At 42.7% G+C, this 13,058-nt stretch overlaps 1 protein-coding gene across 4 annotated transcripts in view; it reads left to right on the top strand.

The window, feature by feature from the left end:
- Nucleotides 1–9,803: 9,803 nt before the first annotated feature.
- Nucleotides 9,804–13,058, top strand: part of LOC124406781 (gamma-aminobutyric acid type B receptor subunit 2) — a 98,753-nt gene continuing 95,498 nt past the window's right edge. For all 4 annotated transcript variants that reach the window (XM_046882371.1, XM_046882370.1, XM_046882372.1 and 1 more), the window contains exon 1: nucleotides 9,804–10,101. The gene's annotated coding sequence lies outside the window, so the exon portion shown is untranslated. The remainder of the gene's footprint in view (nucleotides 10,102–13,058) is intronic.

The raw sequence follows: 13,058 nt of genomic DNA, 5'->3' as shown, positions 1-13,058 counted from the left end.
CGAAACCCTCCAAATTCCAGCCACTTTGATCCACCAACACTACGGCACTTAGACTCCTTGCACATCTCGAATAATTACAGCAGACACTTCGTCTCCAAAGTTATGTATTGCAATCGTGCAATCAAAATGACACGTATGTTAGCTCGTGGAGTGAATATGAGCTTCGTGCGTCATTAGTGCGTAAATAGTAGAATCGTTCCAGGGAAATGGGCGACAGATAACTAAGTTTCACAATACACTGCAGCTTGTTTGCGTTGAAGAGGTATAAAATACGACAATTTCACCCTGTGACGCAGAACTATTTAATTGAATTCCTGCGAAGAGGTACTGCATTCCCGTCGTTCTAGCTATAAATTCTGATACTTTGGTCACTGTTTTTACGTCATTTTCATTATCATTACTACACCAGCAGCAGATATGTAATTTTAGATTTACATTATATATATATTTTTCTGACTCTCCATAGTATTTCTATAACGGTTATAACTATACTTTAAAAACTTTCCAATCAGTCAGAAATTGCATCACCACTTCCTAAATCAATTTCATCTTTCATTATGACAGCTTATACGAGACGAGAGAAGCTTGTTTGAAAACTCACTTCTCCAATTTCATGGCCATCAAACATCATTGTTCCTCGAACAAAACGAGTGAAAATTGGTTCGGCAATTTTTCTGTTTGTTCGAGAATCACGGTGGCAGTTCCAGAGGACGCTCGTTGTGCAGAAGCAACCTCGTGAGCATACCTTTAAAATATCAACCGCATTTTTTATTGTGAACAAACGACGAACACTGTATGGATAAAAAAATCTCTGAAGTTCGTACGATTGGCAGTATGCATAAAATGCAGTAACTCTTGTCACTTCTGAAATGCAAACCATTTTGCAGCACGAAAGTGTGTCTAACAAGGAACATGAATTTGGTGTCCCCTCTGATTTCGTTGAGACTTAAGCATGTTGTAGAACATTGAAAACTAAGAATCATGTATTTTGGGGGTGAAAACGACCCCCAAAGATGGATACCCAACGAGAAGATTTCTTGATGCACTTGATGGATTTGAATGAAACTTCTTTGGGGGTTGTTTTCACACCGTTTCTCCGGAGATAAATAAAAAATACGTGGCTCTTAGTTTTCAATGTTCTGCAACATACATGAGTCTCAACGAAATCAGAGAGGGACCCCAAACTGATGTTTCTTGTAGAAAAGAAAAACAAATAGTATCCTTAATGTATATGCCTGGGTCGAGTAGTGGAAAGAATCGAAATACTGCGTCGGTTTAAGGCTGTCTCATAAATAGGCAAAGAACCAGGGATGCCGAGAGAGCTGATATATGAGTCCTGAGATTCAGGGGGACCATTTTCCAATTTTGTCGCACATCTGGTGCCTCTCCTTGGTGAATTAAGGGGAAGCCGATAGCGGGATCTGCACAACCTGACTTTGACTGTCACTTTTCGAGGTCTGATTGTTAGAGCGGGACGGGAATTTAGAATGAGTCCAGATACAGACTCCGAACTATGTATTGATTCTGGATGGCTCCGGAGTTTCATCTCCTCCAGGAACCGCGGCTGGACGCCACCTGAAGTTCGTGCAGTTCTCGTTTTCTGTCGCACTCGAGGCTTTCCGCCACTTGGGCAGCTGCCAATCAACACTGAGCAGCACTCTTTGCAAGATTTTAACAAGCGCTACCTTGTTCCAAGACTTTTGAAAAAGGCATTAATGCTGCAGCCAGCCGGTCAACTTTTTCCATACGTTCGTCAGACTTCGATTCGCCGAGTAAAAACCAGACGAAACTTACGATTATATATTTTTGTAGCTCGGGCATGTCGTCGGAGCAAAAGTATGACTTTGCATTGTCATTGGTCGCAGAACGAGGGTGAAAAAACTTTCGACCTCTATCGGACCCCTTTTTTCGCCCATTGTCGTTCATTTCGATAAGAAAAAACGAGAGCACAATACTGTCGGGCTTGTCGATTATCGTAAAAATTTTGAGCCGCTCTGTTTTTCCACCTCGGGTACTGTTTGACTTGGGAAAATTCAATCCATCGATAGTTTTTTTGACACTCAATGTGATCGCAAGGTTATAAGAGCCAAAAAGTTTTAAAAATTCAGCTCAACGATCAATAAAATATTATTGTGATTACGAAAAATTCAAGAGAGTTACTTTCTCCGGTGTAAAATACTGAAAAAATATTTAAACCTAGCTTATGTCCTGAATCGAATTAACAAGGATCAAATCATGTGAATACTAATCCATTCGCTGGAGCATTTGTTTGGTGTTGGAAACGTGAAATGTAGATTCAACGAAAATCAGCAAATTCTATCCGTTCGTTTCTATGAGTTACATTGTTGGCGGTTCTCTCCACCAAAGAGCTAAATTCCACTGTCTTTATAGCATTCTTAAAAATCTGAAGAGGTAATAGAGACTCGTTTGATGGTATTTGCTTTCTGAAAATTCTCGTTTACACCGAGCATGATATAGTACTCTATGTGCCCGCAATGAATTCCTTTCCCACCGCACAAACTTGTGTTTGTAGATACGTTGGGAAGAGGTAAAAAAAAGAGTAAAACTTCGCAAAATATTTCTCGAGCTAATTCCATTTAGCGTAATCAAGTTCGTGGCGAAACAGGGCGAACCTCGATTTCGGCAGAGTTTCTGAACTTTGGCTTCTTGGGCTAATTAAACACTTTCTAAGTGAATTCCAAGTGTTTTTGAAACTTCAAGACATTTTCGTGTTATACATTCGTTCTTCTTGCAAGATAACGAGATCATTCATGCGAACAAAGGAGCTTGGTTCAAGGCAAGTCACGCTCTGAATTCGTCCGGGTTTCATTCGTCTGTAAACTTCCTCGGCCCCAGGGTGAAAGAACTGCTTGGTTAAATCCGGAAAATCTTCGAAGCAATTCGGAAGGATTTCAAAATTCACGTGCGACTGATACTCGCAGAAAAATGATAAAAGAAGAAGTAAAATATGCACAGAAGCAGATCGGATCCTTTGCATCAATTTCACTAATACATGAATACGTAAATTGCGAAGGCCGTTTATTCGTACAAAATATCACAGCCTTCGCAGGAAAATCCAGCAACAGAGAAAAAGTGGCGAGCAAAGATCGAAATATGCTGATAGTTAATGTATTCGATGATTAATATTCACCCACGTAGACCGAACTCGCCAGCTATTCGTCTCTCAGGTTCGCCAATTATCTGACGTAGACTGCCTTCGTGGAATATTTAAACTTTTCAGGTCCACCGACAGCTGAACAGATTTAATTACACCATTTTTCTCGCTCGCCGATCACTTTTCTCGTTTCTTTCCAAACGACTGATTGTTTTTCGGCTTAGTGCTGATATTTCGAACACCTGAGTGCCTCGCCATTGCTAGAAGAAAAAATCGAAGCACTGGGTGAGGGAGGTGTTTCCATCAAAGCTTTAGTCCATTAAAATGTACTGGTATAGTATGCACATAAGGGAAGTTGAACCTACGGGTAGTTCAGCTCTAGATCATGACCCAGATTGACCTTGTTGCGATGACTAGCTGTAGTAAACCAGAATTTATGGTAGATTTAGGTTCAACTAACGTCGTGTATAGATGCAACAGATTTCGAGTTATAACTGGTGACCTGGCGTCCTACGGAAATTATGCGTGTCTGGTCTAGGGGATGAGTTTCCTCGATCGAGTTCTTTGACGAGTTACGCACCGTCGGACTCTCGGAAATCGAATTCCAGGGAAGGTAACGCGAAGCTTTAAACTCGTAAAAATGAACCAGAGCATCTGGTTTGATCACGAAAGGCCAGTTAAACACTGCAGGGTGAAAGGTCGCGCCCTGCGCAACTCGCTCAGCAGATTCGAGGGAGAAGATGCCTTCAGACACTCTCAGTCGTTGAATAGAAACACCCCGTGGTCGGCGTCTGATCGAGCGAGGCGGCAAATGTCGAAGGTTAGGTGAGAAGGCTGCGAGAGAGAAAAGGACGGCGAACAGGTCCTGGGGGAAGCCGGGCGCCCTGAGCTGCTCAGAACAAGGGCCATTATGCTGGCACGTAGCGCGTCGTCAGCGAGGGTCGAGTGTCTAGCCAGCCGGTGCAGATCCGAACCTTCAATGGCGCGAAGACTGGGTCAGGAGCACAGCGGAAACGATACTCTGTACACGACCATCCAGAGTCCTTGATTGCGTTGGGACAGCCGATCCGCAGATTGCTCCTTACATTCTACCCGGAATCCTGAAAAATTTCAGAAACTAGGAGGTCAGGATGCAGAGGACAAGTGAAGGATGAAGCTCGCACGCCGCAGGGTGATCCTGATGAGCGAGCTCCGAGGCTCCGGCAGGTTGTGGGTTGGTTGAACGACCGTGATAAGTATAATGACCTCATCCTCACGTAATATATCCATCCACCCTCTAACTCAGGCCGTTAGACCAGAACTCGGGTTTGCGTGAATCTCGGGGTCGGGACCGACTGATCAAGAAGGAACACTCGAAACGATAAAGGTGGATGGTTGCTTGTTTGCTCCTGTGAAACCTTGAGTCAGACGTATCTGGAGACCCGACACATCGGGGTGTAGACACAGGTGGTATCAACGCACTGTCTAGGAGCCAGCTGGGATTGATTTGAAGACGGCGTAAGACCGCGTGCCTGACAGGGAGGTCGTTCTGACGGATCACCCTTGTCTAGGAGTGCTTGGCCATCGGTGCAATGGTCGTCGGTCAGACGGTCACGAGACAAGCTGGTTATCCTCGAACCGAAGAATAACGAGGGCCATTAAAAGGCCGGGCTGAAAACGGCTTTGAACCTTTTAGAATCTCTGAAATCCTTTGGAGCAAATCGCTTTCCAAGGAAAACCGCTCTTCTTGAAAATTTCTTGAACACGATCCCGTTGGCGATGACGCATCCTTTTCTTTTGACTGAAGTCTTCTTTGATGAGAAGGTTGTAATAGCATTCCAAATTCGATTTCAACTTCTTATTGGTGCACGTGGCATATATCACGCTTTTGAGGGATGTAGAGGCTTCTGAGCACAGCTTTGATTTCACTCAGGTCACGATTTCTTCGCTCGATCATTGTGCCAGCCGATGAGGTGAAGTCTTCGGTAAAACCACGCCTCTTCGTTAACGGAAGGTTCTCTATAATTCAAGAATTTTTCCGGTTACTCCACACTGCAGCACTGGCGTTGGGACTCTACCACACCTGACTCGATATTTACAGTCGACTGCAGCTGTTGCTTATCCGAGAAACTCTACTTGCTACTAACGACAAATAAAATACGTGTCAACGAGCACAGGTGCCTTCTATTGAGCTCAGTTTTTCTCTTCGTCCACGTTATAAGGTCTTACATGTGGTCGTGGTTGTAGGTGAAAGGGTTCTCAGGATGGGCGGAGTGATAAGAGATATTAGCGATCCACTGAAACCAATCCTATCACAAGCCTCATGATTCTTTGTTTCCTGATATTGGGGTGGAATTTCATTAGTGGTAATGTCACGCTTGTTGTTAATAGCGAAGATCTCATTACTCCTTTACACTGCAGTAATGATCGGAATAAATTACCAGCTTTTGTGTCTGGCTACTGTACCAGAATTAATTCGTCTGGCGAAAAGACAACTTGTGAGTAAGGTTATATAGATATTTTATCCCTAATGCTGAATGAATCTTGCATTCATAACAGCATTCTTGCGCAGAGCGATTCGAGTGTCTCGTTTTTCTAGTCTACACAAAAAGATCTGCAATGGGAAAGCTCGTGATTTCCATCCGATCGGTTGTTTTCCATCCATTTTTCTCAGCTGTCTGAAAGAACGTGCTTCCAAAGGTGATCGTTCAATTGCTAAAATGTATTATAGTTGTGCGAGAAAAAGGTATCGAACAAGGAGCTCATTTAGAAACGTCAACCATTTCGACTTCTTCTTAGCATCGGCTTCTATTTTGCATTCCAGTTTCTATTCGATAGAATACAGCATTGATTAGATAACGGTCACTTGGTATTGGCGATGAAACGTTGATGTATGCGTGAAGATTCACGTCAAGATCGCGGAGTGAATAATCGAATATCTGTAGACGAAGAGCAAGACAAAAAAGTGCCTCCAACAATGAACTGAGACTTTGAGCTACCTTGAATATTAGACTTGAATTCAAAGGTCGTTTTCTTGTCGAGATTCAAAAGTTACATGTATATTATTCGGTGAAAAGTAAATTTGATTTACGACTGTGCACCCTGCGTACCTACCGTATAAAACCTCATATGATCGCTGGATCCCAGAACTTCAGCGAAAATACCTGTTTCCGGATCGTTTTCGGTGTGCCAACAGAGAAACGAACAAGTTCGAAATCTCCGAGGTCACTGTAACGTCGTAAACTAAAATGAGCAATGCCAGAAGTACGCTCATACATGTATATCAAGCCGACGATGGTCTGGCAGATATCCTCTCCATTCAAATTTCACGATGATGAAACTACGCCACCGGAACGCTGCGCTCAACCGTCGGCTAACGAAGATTAATTAAAACAATGGGCACACAATACCCACCATGCATCGGGATCAGGCATAGAAAGTGGCTCATTCTCGCACATGGTATAAGGCAAGTGTCTGCTTGAACGAATGAATCAGACTTGAAGTACTGCCGTTAGGCACGAGGGATTCCTCGTGAAATATGCCCTGCAATTTATCGATCTCTAGATCCAGCGAAGCATGGCTTGATTCGATATCGCTGTGTTGCTACCGCTGCTCATTTCAGGTACACGCTATTCGACCGACTAAGGTAGGCAAGGCTCAAAGTGATCCAATATTGTAATTCTGCATCGAGAAAGTAGGCCAGGAATCTCGTTACATTGTGCTATTCGCAGGATTACTCCCCTCGCAGTTTAGAGAGCGGGCTTTCATCAAGAGGCTACTGTGACTCAAAGCCGTCCGTCCCTCGGGTTCTTACGAAGCAACGGTGTCGGATTATCTGCTCTCCGGACTTCGATCATCTCGTCAAAATCATTTCGCAATGTGGCTGATCAAGGTGGAGGGTAACGAGAGAGAGATTCGACTTTGAAAAGACGTGAAATGACGAAAAATCTCACCAACGATCCGTCCAACGTTATTAATTTAATACCATTATTAGGCACGTCTGGAACCATGATTATTCAACGCGAAATGCGTCCAAATTTATACGTGTTCAAGAGAAGCTCGAATGTGCGAGCTTTCCAACTTCGGATCCCTAAAATGCATTATGCATACTTCTGGTAGGTACATAAGCGAAACCTTTTCCGGTATCCATGTAAAGTTTGAGTCATCCAGCTAGCATCAGTGGCAGTCTGTCAAACCGAGGATAAATCGTTTTGGGATGGGAATTGCCTGCGGAATATAGCTGCGGGTTATATTTTTGTTCTTTTTTTTTTTTTTTTGGTGGACATCCGGACAGCAGCCTCCCAAGTTACGGAACCACTCTTCTTTCCTGTTGCTCGGTATACAGCCGCCATGGCTTCAATCGTCTCCAGATATCGTTAGGCGTTTTGCTATTGCTCAACCCGCAGTCGAAGGGTTTCGTAATCGCATTTTCTCGGAGTGGCCGCTCGTATAACCGGATCAAATTTTGACGAGATTGGAAAAATACCCCCAAGACTTTCACCGGCGACAAGAATTTCGCGGAAAAGACGCTACGATGAAAGTATAGAGAAGTCATTACTTCATCAGTCTATTTACTCCTCAAATTATCGAAGAGATTTACATTATTTGGTGTGTAAAATCCAATGAATTGTTGCATGACTCTATTTATTCATTGTATAAAACATATTTCACTTTTTACCGAAATTGTTCTCATTTTCAATTTCTTTTTCCAGCCACGTTACGACGTTGGTGTTTCCCGGCGATGTGTGGCGTGAAACACAAAGTACGTAACGTCGAATCAAGCCTCAACTTCGTAGGTGAAAAGTTGGGTCAGGAGGAAATACTTGAGGAGGTAAAAGTGCTTAAAGCGAGGCCGAAACCCAGAAGAGCTCTCCTGCCCTGGCCGTCACTCTTTTGTGAGAAACGTGACAAATCTAGGGTTTGTTCACTGGAAAAGAGAGAAAAAAATTTCCTTTTCTTTCCCAAATTATGTCAAGATTTTATCGCTGCTCATACCGTTCGTAGTTCCTTACGCGGGTGCGCTAACACCATCGTTAATCAAATACCTATGAAAATATATCAAGCCACATGTGGTGTTGTGGCTGATTGGATTCAGTTACTACATTGAGGATAATCTCAGCATTCGCACATTACTTGAACCATGCGTACGTAGGTTTGAAACTCACATTTACCACTTCTATGATCTATGTGAAATAGTCTAAGTACCAGATTTTGACTTGACCTGGTTCTTTACGAGTAGCTAATTGTTGTCCCGAATCATTTTGTAAGCGTTTCATTATTCACGGCCGGGTGACGCCGGGATATTAGTTTCTGGTTTAAGCTTGTTGGAAAACTTTGCTCGCGTCCTATAGTTGAGATATTTACTCTGGAGACAACGAGGTAGGTAAGAGCTGAGTCAGATGAGATCAGGAAAGGCAATAAACCACGGTTTAACCGTAGCTCGATGCCTGTACCAACTTCCAGGAAAGAGGGATGATTATTATATACGTTCCTGTAAATATAGATGGATGAGAATTTCTTTATGGTTATAGACGGGGATGATTATATCTTCCCGCAGGTAGGTATTACGCAAGTAGAACTTTACGAGGGTTTTGAATTATTCAATCCACACTTGCATCAATCCGCGCGGTGACGAAAATCAAGTCCGGTTCAATTGACACGGCAATACGGACATCAGCGTTTCTATAATACAACAATTCGCAGTCAACATTGCAGGTCGTCTCAATATCGCCGACGTAAGCAAAGATTTTCGATCAATACCTTACACGTCTGACGTGTTGTCTAGGCTTTAATAACGGCAGGTGTATAGCGCGTGATGCTCACAAGCCAGAGTGGATAATTTCATTGTAAGTGAAACTGGGATACTCGAGATACACGAAGTTTGGAGTACGTGCCCATCTTCGCTGCAACTTCCGTTCAACCAAATTCGAACCTTGCGGTTCTCAACCCAAGGTGTGTGAGTCACTGCTTCGAGGTTTGGCGAATACTTACTTGCCAAAACGTCGTGTCGTTTGCCGCTCTTTTCTGTTCTGGTAGTGACCACATTGCCTAACTATACTCGCCAAACAGCTTTGTGGCCTGAAGAGAAGCTGCACAGAGAAGATGAGATCTGCCTCATCCCTCGACGCGCATGCGCAGTACGAACCACCACAGGTAGCACCTCGAGTTGCGGGGAAAATCAACCCCACGTCAAAGAGGCAACCAGTGCGCGCACTGCCTCCACGCGATGCGCTGGTCTCCCGGTTGACCCTCGCTCGATCCGATGACAAGGCCATTCGACAATCACAGATACCGATAATCCCCATCGTCGCTATCTAACGGCCAGAGGAAGCTTTCGAAGTAGGTTACGAGTAGAATGATCATGGTGAACGATTCGGATATTGATGAAAAATTCACTGGGAAACGGCTGAGATACTTGTCTGCACAATCGATTACGTGGAGATGAATCTCGGGATTAGATCAAGTCGCGAACCGATCTCAATTTGGCTAAAGTTGCACTATATACGGTGAATTTATCGATGCTTAGACGAGAAAAGCTGAGGTCTTTAAGAGTGAGTAAAACAACTGTTAATTGGCGCGATTCTGGCACGGAGTAAGTTGTACAATTTGTTTGTTTTTTTTTTTTTTATCTAAGAACTTTATGGGGAAATAAAAATTTTACGATAAAAATAAGTGAAGTATAATACACAATGCACTCAAAGGTCGATACAAATTTTGCTTCGAAAATATCTTCGTCACGCATAAACGCGCAGTAAATAATCGGTCTCCGGGTATTTTTGGAAAATTTAGATTTTACTCGAGCTTCACGATCATCCAGCGATGTAGAGACACCCGTGACGCATGTGAAGACCCATTGAACTTTCGGGAGTTTGCCTACGTCGAGGAAAAATGTTCCCACCGATTAATCCGGCCGATCCGGTGCGCTGAAAGGACAGTGCGAGGATGAGGAGGAGGTCAAAAAGTGCTGAAAACCCTTGCCCAGTGAGGCGTGTGAAGTGCTTCTGGAGGTAAGGGATGCGGTAATTCGCATTTGTTATGGCGCTATATTTTTATGTCAGCGTATAAAATGACCGTTATTTAGAATGTCCCGTGACCCAGGAACCCTGGGCGGCTATCACGTGAGGACCATGAAATTAGATCCATCACATTACGATTTCCGAAATCACCGCTATTAATAAAAAAAACTGACCCGTAAACCGTGCTTGTGTTTTTTATATGTGTGCTCGTGTTTTGTTTATGAAAAAAAAGGTTACACCCCAACGTTGAACGTTTCGCGGTGATTTCTACCGATCTATAGTCACCCCTCGAGCTTTTTGAGGAAATTAAGTTTTACGACGATGAGTCGGTGATACGGAAGGATCGAAATCGCTGCGGAATTTCGCTCGACTTATCTCCGGACAATTCGAACATCCTGCAATCAGGTGCAGGACAGCATGCAGTTGTGAATATATTGTCGGTTCCTTGAAATCCCATAGTTTGTAGAACCTAACTGTTTCCATCATCTGAACACGTTCTCTCGGGCGGAATATTACGTTATCGAACTACCCCGCACCTGCTGCCCTTCTTGCAGTTAATGCATGCCTTGGGGATAGTTGGTCCATGTATGTGCGGTATTCGTATCTACCGGAATTTCCGCTAAATCCCAGATAACTGTGCTCATGAATTGCAATTCGTTCCATCTTTCGGAATATTTTCTACTGTCTATTATTGATATTTTTATTATACTCAAGGACGAAAGATATAAGCCACATTCACAAAAAGTACACTTTTCCTCCAAAGTTGAAATTCTCAGAAATATTGACACGGGCATGAATAATTTTTTTTTTTTTTATACAGACGTGTATAATCATTCATACTAAATTTTGGTTACAATAATTTCGCTATGATGCAATTACATACAAAGTGATGTGAAGACCTTGTTCAGTTGAAAAAATCTGGCGAACATATTGAAAGGACAACACGAGTAAAAATATTTTTTGAACCACCTGTGAACGTGATTCTTTGATTCTAAAATTTAATCGATTTGGTTTTATTTGACTTGTTGACAGGTATATTTCACTCAAAGAAATTTTTTATTACCTCTATGAAGTAGTGGCCGAATAATGTCTTCAAACTAAAGAGAGTGACACTGGTTTTGTGAAATTACGTTATGGAAGGGAACTAGATTAATGATGATATACGTTATTATGTAATAATTTTATGAAATCTGTATAGAACTCTGATCAATATTCAAAAGTTACTCACCGTTTTAACAAAGTAATGAGACACGTCTTTGCGCAAATGAAGTTCTACCGAGTCGAATAAAATTGGATCTACATTTGGTAGAATCAAAGAAGTACTTGCTGGATTTTTTCTTCTAGTGACTACCATGGATACGGCATGTGAATAGTCGTTTCTACCCCATTTTCTTGCAAGGGTATCTTTGCATTGTGTTTCAATTTTCGGAGTAACTGTAACGGAGTGAAATACCTCAGAGAACGCAATCCAGAATCCCCTCTCAGTGGTACAGGATTATTGGATCTAGGTGCGGCACGAATCCGGCCAGAATAGGATCAAGGAATGGCTGGAGGTTCATTGAAGCTCCGAGTTTGCAGATAGTGGGTGGACTCCTAGATCTGCCGATAGGTCAAGTGGCGAAGCAAATTTCCCTTACATATTCAGCTCGGGAGGCACTAGAAATAACTAGGAGACCATGTATGCATGAGTTTGTGTCTTGGCGTGCCTTACGTGACGTGCGTGTATATCCATGGACGTGTTGGAAACACACTAGGTGTATGTGCGTGCCGGGAATATCGACGGGCGAATTTTTTCACCGTTTCATTTTTCCCCCGCGTTTTCACGTGACATTTCGGATACCCCAATTTGTCTCCAGCTCTGGGATGCATTGAAACTCGAGCACTCGGTTACCCGATAAGTGAAAAAAAATTCAACGCTTGCCGATATGTTCGATTTTTCCGCGCGGGGTCTCTCTACTCGTCGTTCTGATCAATAGGCTCATTAACATGAGGGTGGAAAATCGTTGATTGAATTTCTGGGTGATAAAATGAACGAATCTATGAACGAATAGCTCGGCTGAATAATAGAGAATCCACCCCGGTGTTTCGTGGGTTTCAATTTCGCATAAGTAATCCTTGGGCAAAGAATGTAATAATTATTCTAGGCAAGGGTTGGAGAAGAATAATGTAAGCAGTGGTGAACAATTTAGAAATTCATTACCCCTTGCGACTGCGCTCCGCCTCTTATGTGGAAAAAGAAGCAGTTATACCTGCTTGGAAAGTTGGCAAAGTTTAACTTCCGATGTCGAACATCAAGTACCGGCAACTCGTTCGAGAAATAATTTCAAGAGCCTTTGCAAGAGGCTGAGCTAATTTTCTTTCTCATCGTCAGTGCGAGAAAGTATATATATATATATATATATATATTTATATATATATAGACAGAAGATATATATAAACCACTTTCAATTCAAGACTGAAAATGCCTGATCTTGTCATAAATGCGATGCTTTATAAATCGTATAGAAATGCCTGAAAATTGTTTTGCAGAAAAAGTTTGAAGCACTTTTTGCTATGGAGATTCCCTCCGTCGCGTTATAGCAATTTCTCAATTGACACCGATTAATTAAACTTTCCTCGTTCTACCCCGCCTTGTTTATTTTCACTTTTACCGAAATTTTTTCAACTCCTCGCGTGAACTATTCCAATTTACATTTCTCGATTACGCCAAGGTGCCACAGAGTAGATTATTCATTATTTACTGTAATTAACAAAGTAAACGCCGAAGCTTCCGTTCGCCTCATTTCTGTTGATATTAGTTTAGCTGAATTTACACACCGAGAGCTTTTCTTACCTGCACACGAGGTGCGTGTAACCTGACAGACTCCGGAGGCAAAGCCAATAACCATCAAGACCAAAACGGTTTCAACGCTGAGTGTGACACTGAAATACACCGATCCTTTTACCTC

Source organism: Diprion similis, chromosome 6 (assembly GCF_021155765.1).
Source record: "Diprion similis isolate iyDipSimi1 chromosome 6, iyDipSimi1.1, whole genome shotgun sequence".
NCBI classification, from domain to species: domain Eukaryota; kingdom Metazoa; phylum Arthropoda; class Insecta; order Hymenoptera; family Diprionidae; genus Diprion; species Diprion similis.
This window is presented reverse-complemented; position numbering and strand designations above follow the sequence as displayed.